Raw genomic sequence first — 9,009 nt, forward strand, 5'->3', positions numbered from 1 at the left:
GTTTAAGAGCCCATATAGCAGTACCTCCTGTTTTTTTCGAATTTTGGAAGGTCTGGCCAATGTGTGGCTGAAACAACGTCTCCGCGTATAGAAAATTTGGGCGATATGGGACTTTTAAAAGGTCCTAGACACTTTTGTTTCATCCAAGAGTGCTGTAATCTCATGTCGAAATGCAAATTAAATTTTAATTTTTTATGGAAACAGAGTTTAAAGTCTAAAAACCCCAATATCCATCCAGATTTTGATTGAAATTGGACAATTTGGAGGCCCTAACCACTTTTCTTTTTCAAAAGATATCCAATATGGGTCTACATCTAGACATGAGGCCCATATAACAGATCCAACGGAATTTGGGTATTTTGGGCGTCCTAACCGCTTTTTGAGCTCGAAGTGTCTGCAATTTGATATTTTGAATCAGAAAATTTTAACCGAAATGTGCAATTTTTTATTTCTTCATTTCATTGAGGTTCCTAAAAGTGAATATTGAACCCATTTTTGTGGGAACAACTAAAAAACTTTAGACATGCAATTCCATTACAATTGTGTTCAAATCGATGATGTTAACCTCATTTCCAACCCTAAATGACACTAATTTAATTCCATGGAATTGAAAAAAAAGACAATAGAAAAATTCAAGTATCGGTCCATATTTGGACATGAACGCCCATATGGCGAGTAAAGCAAAATTCAGGTGGTTTTGGGGGGTCATAGCAACGTTTTGACTCGAATTGGTGGTAATTTGATATTTTGAAACGAATTCTTCAATCGAAATCCAAACTTTATATTCTCATTTTGGAGGGAACAACCAAAATTGTAGTATTGAGTCATGAAATTCACATTGGAACTTGGACTTTCATTTCAACAATAGTTGGTTCTATTGATATTTTCAATTCACAGTTTTGGGTCATAGCTCATGGTGGAACTAGTTCAATATTGCTGTGGATCTTAGAAAATCCCTTTGAATTTTAAAATTTACAAGGAAAATGAGTCGTTCGTTTGGAAAAGTCAGATTAGTAATAATTTTCGGTTCACAGTCCATCTGGGACCATCAATATTAATTCGAAAGGAAGGTAATTTGAAAGGAAGGTCCGTTACATCGTTCAATGTCTCTTAGCTTGAAAATATAAACATCCGATTATTTCCAACTATTTCCATTTTTGTAAAACCAGGTAACCTTTCGTGGTCTTGAATTCATTTTCTGTTTCGTTGAAGGTTTGTCTAATGTTTTCCACTCTTAAAATTAACAATCTAACAACGTATTTGTTTAAATTGGTTCAGTAGCTCCTTTCGGTGAATAGTCTGTGAATATGTCTCATTATTATGTTCTGGATGTCTCATTATTATGTGAAGCCAAAGAAGCTGCTGCATACTTTCAGGCAAATCATATATTGACCAAAAATAAAATATTAGGAATCTGCTGCCTACTTTTAGGCATATTATATGAACATTGATATATTTGTATTTTTTTGGAAGTGATATCGAATTTGAGATGATATTCGATATTTGAAATTGAATTCAAAATTGTTTTCGATAGATGTTGAGCCTAGAAATCTGCTGCATACTTTTAGGTCAATCACGTTGAAATATTTGATCTTTTCTCAGAATTTATAAGGGAATGGTGATTTTAAATAATTGAAAAACAAATTACACATCTTAATTCTAAATTATCTTTAATTTTTTCTTTTAAAGTTAGAAAATGTTTATCTGAATTTTAAATTTATTTTTATTTGATTTTTTTTTTTTTTTGATATAAGATTTACGGCGATTTTTCACAGAAACATATTTTTATATATTGTTTTTATTTCTTAACAATTTATTATTTTTTATTATTTCTTAGCAATTAAATAATGCCACAGTCTTCATATTTTAGCATAATTTTCGATTCAGAATTTTTAATTTTCAATTTTTTTAAATTTTTTCTCTTTATATATTTTTTTCAATTTCCAATTTCATCTAATTTCAAGCAGTACAAAGTCTACCTCTGTCATAATATGAATTTCATTCTAATGAATTTCGATTCTAATTTTTTAATTTTAATTTTTTTTTAATTATTTTACTATTTTTATTTTTTGATTATTTTTTTTCTTATTTTTTTTAAATATATATTTTTTTCAATTTCTTCTAATTTCAAGCTGTACAAAGTCTACCACTGTCATAATATTTCGACATGAATTTTGATTCTAATTTTTTAATTTTATTTTTTTTTATTATTTTTTATTATTTTTTTAAATATATATTTTTCAAAAAATTTTTTTCAATTCCCAATTCTTCTAATTTCAAGCAACTCAAAGTCCAATTTTTCTATGGTGTGGCTTGTGGGCCGTTTAATTTGTTGCATTTGTCATTGCGTTTCAAATGCAAAAAACGAAATCTAATTAGAAAATGTCAACACATTCATTGAGTTTTCCAAGTTGCCTTGTAAAAATGCGTGAATGCAGCGAGTGTTCCAATTTGCATTTTCGTGGTGTTTCTTTGCAATTTTTTTTCTTACAAAAATGCTCGACCCACCACAAGATCATTACACTAAAAATAAAAGTTGTGGCAAGGCAACGAGAGGGAGGAAAAATAATTCTTTCTGAAGGGGCAGGGATTTTTCTTGGCTATAGACATTTTCTTAATCACACGAGCCGTAAGTTTTTAGAATTTTTTTTTCTTTTTTTTTAATTTTTCTTTTCACGCCCAGAAGAAAACAAATTTCTTCTTTTCGAAATGTTTTTCAGTTGCTAAGTTTTTTTTTATTTTTTTTTAAGAAAAATTATTCTTACTAACCCACTCGACGAACTGAAACGATCAATCTATAACGATGACACAACGACAACTGACGCAATTCGTGGCAGAAATGCGGGGCTATTGGATCGTAAGATTTCTTCAAGAATGTATATAGCTAAGAGATCAACTCTATATACACACAGACACACACACAGACACCAATACACCCGCCGGTCGCTGAGAATTTTAGACCATATAAATATTTTCATTGGTATATAGCTGTTATGAAAATGTATTGGTGGCATGTATATTTTAGCACAAATATGAAATGAGAGAGAGAGGGAGAAAATGAGAAAATTTCTCAAAATTTTTTTTTGTTGTTGGTGGTTAGCGAAAAAAAAATTTAGCCAACACTTGATGTTGGCTGCTGACTTGTTTTTCCCAAACGGAAAGAATTGAAAGAATTTTTTCGCTGTTGTTGTTGCTAATTTTCTTAGCCAAAGACTAAGAGATATTTATAAATGTCCTTGAGCAAGTTGTATGCTGGTTGGTCTTCAACAACAATAATAACAACATGGGCAGCATCAGAAGACTAAGACGAAGAAGCAGCAGATTGCTTAGATCATTTTTGTGTATTTTTCATTCGGTTGCTTGCTCAGTGTTGAGTGTGTGTGTGTGTGTGCCTGTGCGAAATTCGAGGTGAGTTGAGGTGAGTTATGATATTCATGGCTATTTGAGGGCCAGAAATCAACAACAACAGCAACTACTAAACAATATGCGATGCTGTAGGTGTTTTTGTTTTTGTGAGTTTTTTATATTTATTTTTGGCACATTATATAGTGGCGAAATATTTGAATATTCTTAGAATTTGTTTTTCTTGATTTTTAATTCTATTGAAAGAAGGTGGGAGCGACCTTAAATAGAAGTTGAGTTATATTTATAAAGCGCATCAAATAACAAATAAACTTTGATTACTATTTCAATGATATGCTTATAACAAAACGGAGGAAAATATATATGACAAATAATATAATAAAAGAAATTATTATAAAAAATTAGAGAACATAATTTCACTAAATATTTATCAATCAAAGCGAAAACTATTATTCTATTAGATTCTTTTATGCCAAGAGCTCATTTTATGAAATTAAATAAGATTGTAAAAAATCATAAATATAAGTTATTTTTTTATAAATAAATAAACAAATTAAAAAAATATAAAATTCAATAAATATAAAGAATATTTTTATAATATTTCATTATATATTATTTCTATTATTTTATAAAAATGAATCGAAATATTAAAACAAATTTTTATATTTATGTTTAATTTTATCCTTATCATAAATATGTTTAATTTTTCAGTATTTTCTATTTATAAGATATTTGCACCTGCGCAAAAATTAAATATATATATAAAAATAATAGGTTTTTATAATATTAAAATTATAATTTTGTTATTTCATTTTCAAAAATAAATAGAAAATTGTGATAAAATCTAAGAATAAAAACATAAATATAAAAATGTGTTTTAATATTGTTCTTTTTTTTTATAACAAAATATATATAACAAATATATACATTTTTTTGTCGTGTTAATACTTTATTCTAAAATAATAAAAACTCTATCATTTTTAATATATCAGGTTTTTTTTTTTTTTGAAATTCAAATTAAATTGATATGTAGCACATAATATATATTTAACACCAACAAACTTAAATATAAAAAATGTCTTTTTTAAGTTTTGTTGTTTTTTATGTAAGAAGAAATAAAAAAAATTAATTAGCTTATTTGTTGTAGTTATAATAATTGTTATAATAATTATTTTTTTATAAAAAAAAAATAATTTTATTATTTAATTTATTAATGCATTATATATTTTTAATGATCTTTTCTGCCTCTATTTCTGTGCTTAAATGACATTAAAATTCCCTATATTAATATGAAAAATAATGTTAACAAAAAATATAACAAAAAGATAATTTTAAAAAATATTTTTTTATTTTATTTTTGTTTAACATTTTTTACCCAAAATTTATAGTATGTCGATAATAATATAGGGAATTTCAATGTATTTTTTTTTTGTATACAAATATAAAAGTAAAAACAAAAGTTATAAAAAAATAAATTATTTTTTATAAAAAAAAATAATATTTTTTTTTTTCAAAAAATATATATTTTTTACTACATTTTCTATATTTTTATTAACATTTTTTAAACCAAAATACAAAATTATAATATTTCTAAATTAATATGGGGATTTTTAATATCTTGTTTTTGGTACATAAATATATAAAAAAAAAATGGTGTAACAATAGTAGTAATTTCGTCCCTTTTAATTTATTCATCATTATTGCTTTCAAATTCAATTATAATTTTGTATTTATTTTGTATTTTTTTATATTTTTGTGTATTTTTATTTTAAAAAGATAACAAAAATATTTAAAAGTAAAAATTGTTTTTTTTTTTATATTTGCAATAAAAATATTTTTTTATAATAAAAAATAAGTAATTATTTTTGTTGAGTAATTACATTTTTAATTTTTTTCCTTTTAATTATTTTGCTATTATCGCATTCAAATTCCCTATATTTTCTATATTTAAGTTATTAACAAAATTAAATATTAAAAATGAAAAATATATATTTTGCATTTGATTTTTATTTATTGTTATAATATAATATTATTCATATTTTTGAACTATAAAAAGATATTAAAAATTAAAAATATAAATAAGAAGAAATATAAAAAAAATAACATATAAGCAAAAAAATAATTCTTCAATTAAATATTAATAATAATAATAATAATAATAATAATAATAATAATAATAATAATAATAATAATAATAATAATAATAATAATAATAATAATAATAATAATAATAATAATAATAATAATAATAATAATAATAATAATAATAATAATAATAATAATAATAATAATAATAATAATAATAATAATAATAATAATAATAATAATAATAATAATAATAATAATAATAATAATAATAATAGTAATAATAATAATCGAAAAAATAGTTCGATTCACATATGGCGATCCTAAAAGTATGCCACAGACACTTGAACACATTTAAAAAACTATTTACCTACAGGAATTTATTTTTTATATTTATATTTTAATTTATCTCTAAGGTTATTGAACTGAGATTTACATTCAACTTAGATTTGAATTTGATTGAAAGGAACTGCCTTGTTATAACCTCCCACACTCACTCCCCCCACCTTCAGTTTCATTTTCCCATTTTCCAAAAATTAAAGATCTACTATAAATTTGTCATAACAAGTTCACTTTTTACGTTTAAAATTTGAATAGTTATTTCTCTCACAAAATACGAACTAAGTCGCCGAATGCCCTGAAACTTCTGAGTAACCAGGTTATCTGTCCATACCAAATGCAGAGAGAAGATAGGGTATATCGGTCCACTGTACCACGCAAATAAATGGTGGAAATTTTTAAAAATACTTGATGACGGATAAAGGGAATTTAGTGAACTTTAAAGCCCAAACCTCGCACGGCCTAAGATTTTTTTTACTCTTAAGGTCAGATGAGAAAATATAAAAAGTGGCACCTGTACATTATATACTTCCCATACAATTGGGTTCAACATTTTCTATAACGAAATGCCAACCTCTCATTTTCCAATATTAAAAATCGAATTAAATCAAAATCTGAAATGGACACCTTCCCGAAAACGCTGGCTAAAATTTTAAAAAAAAATCTATATCTGCTTATCATCAGCTTAGGTAAGGTGTAAATATTGGCAATGTGGGTGACTTTGGTACAGAAATGGCATATCCCAACATTATATCGCAAAGTGGACCCTATCGGAATATTTCGTGTGATTTCGTTCCTCAATATCTATGCTCTGAGACCAATGCCATTCGCAGTCTGAGTAGGAACTTTCGCAGGCAGTTCCGTATTCGGAACTCCTCACCTCATACACCCCCTCCCCTACCTCCATTAAAAATTCAATAAGATTGTCATCTCGTGAAAACCTCAAATTAGAAAAAAAATTGGAAATCATAGTTTGAAGATGAATTTACACTTTCCTGCCAATAAGTCTAGTGATTAAAAATGTTGATAAATATATTTCAAATTGAGATAATTTTAATTATAGGAGATTTTCATCAGCAAAATTTCCTCGGCAGGCAGGGAACTTTAAATTTCTTAAAATTTTAATTCAATTCACATTTTGGCAATATTTTTCTATCAATGTCTATCAGTATCCTGAAATTGCTTACAAAATTTTCAAGACTTTAGTTTGCCTTAAATCGAATTTTTTCTCCTTTGCATTTTTTTTCATTTAATTTTCAAAAAGGCTAGGTCACCCAAATTCCAAGGCATAATTATTTTTTTATTTTTGTAAAAAAATTATTACTAAAAAAGAACCAACGTATTAACAGTTGGAATTGTTTTGTAAAGCTAGATGCATAGTTTCAATATTTCTCCAAAAAATTTAGAGCTGTTTTTCAGTGGTTGCTTCTTTAGTAGTTTCCAAATTTAATTCCATTAGCAATGAATATCTTATATATGTCGTCTATAATTAGAGCAAATCAAACATTTTGAAAAAAATTATTCAAGCTTTTATCAGCAGGTTTTTTTTTTTTTTTTCTTCATATACAGTCTTTAATATTTCAATATTTATTTATTTGTGATTCGAAAATATATATTTTTAGTTTTTCTTTTTTATAAAAATCACTTGAAATGGGCAGGATATTTATAATATGCACAATCACCAACTGTAACACAGCATTTTTTTCTTCTTTAATTCGAATTCATGTAATCCATTGTCATAATCCATGATGATTGGAGAGTCAAAGCCTTTTTTTATAAGATTTTTTGAATAAATAAATATTTTTGAAATAATATTTTTTCAACACCCAAATAATGGTTATATAACTCTTGAATGCTTATTTTTCATTTTTATTTTAAAATTTTCTTTTTTCTTCAATCCATTCTTTGTTTACAAACACTGATTTTTTCTGCTACATTTCATTGTCTCTTTACAACAACGAAAATTGTCACTAATTACTTTACAATCGATATTTGCCTTTATTTGTTTCGTATACTTTCAATTCAATTCAGTTCAGTTCATTTCAGTTTCATTTTCTTGGTTATGTTTTCAATTCAATTTTTTTCTTCTTCTTAAAATCATATTTTTCATATAGGTATATTAAAAATTTGCAATCTTACTTTATTTACTCCCTAAATTATAGCGATCTATCCTCAACGAAGAATTTTTTCAAACTGAATTCTGTACAGATTTTCATTTACCAAATACACTCGTTTTGGCCAAAAAAGCTCACTACACATTCTTGAATGTGTGTGTGTCTATGTGTGAGTCTTTTGTCGAAAACAAAAACCCACGCAGATCGCCAAAACGCACATACCTATGGTTCCTTTGTAACAACGACATAAAAGAAAGCTTTTATTCAATTAGTGGATGTTAACAATAAAATGAGGATCACACACACTCACACACCCACACACACACGCCATGGCATCTCTATGAGAAATAAAGAGTTATTACACCAATACCTAAACACTCCGAGTTGAATAACGTCATCACACAAATGGTGTTCTCAGTGGAGAGCCACAAGAAAGCTTTTTTTTCTGTGAAACACCACAAGACACACAGATTCGATTTGTGTTAGTATGAGTTTTGGTAAAACGATTTTCATTAACACAAAAAAAATCGGAAAAAACAATGCAAATAAATTTACATTTTTTTTTAAATTTTTATTTCTTTTTCTTAATTTTTTTTTCTATAAACAAAAGAAAAAGTGTTTTCCTTCTTGTTTTTCATTTTTTTTTTTTTTTGCTTCGGTGAAAAATCGACTTTTGTTTACTCAGATCATTTGGACTATTTAAACCTGCCAGTAGTTAATCAAAAATTATTTTTTTTTTATTTCATTGGATTTTTTTCTGCTTTTTGCCGCCTTTCAAATATTAAAATGACCCATTACTTGTCTCATTATTTTCGGTTTTCCCGTTGCTGCTGTTGGTTTGTAATTTTGTCAAAAAATTAATTTAAATTGAAAATAATAGAGAATTTGGTTGATTTCCACATAAAAAAAAAATACAACCACCTCAGAGCCAAGAAAGGAAAGATTTTGAATTGGTTTTATGGCACAAAAACAGATGGTGGACCCATAAAAACCAATTTTTTAATTTCGATTTCAATTGCAGCAATCTAGGATATAAATGCGCAAGTGAAATCGAAATTAAAAATTGGTTTTTATGGGTCCATATAAATGTCGTTGAAAATATCAACAT

The 9,009-nt window shown here is 26.1% G+C and overlaps 1 protein-coding gene across 6 annotated transcripts in view; it reads right to left on the reverse strand.

Annotated features, from left to right (window-relative positions):
• LOC101901052 (uncharacterized) overlaps positions 1–8,086 on the reverse strand; it is a 51,263-nt gene extending 43,177 nt beyond the window's left edge. For 4 of the 6 annotated variants that reach the window (XM_005191429.4, XM_005191428.4, XM_005191426.4 and 1 more), the window contains exon 1: positions 7,927–8,086. The gene's annotated coding sequence lies outside the window, so the exon portion shown is untranslated. Of the gene's footprint in view, positions 1–2,769; positions 2,926–7,926 lie in introns of those variants that run through there. The other 2 variants (XM_005191427.4, XM_005191432.4) reach the window with 2 other exon arrangements.
• Between the last annotated feature and the right edge of the window lie 923 nt (positions 8,087–9,009).

Source organism: Musca domestica, unplaced genomic scaffold (assembly GCF_030504385.1).
Source record: "Musca domestica strain aabys unplaced genomic scaffold, Musca_domestica.polishedcontigs.V.1.1 24, whole genome shotgun sequence".
Classification (NCBI taxonomy): domain Eukaryota; kingdom Metazoa; phylum Arthropoda; class Insecta; order Diptera; family Muscidae; genus Musca; species Musca domestica.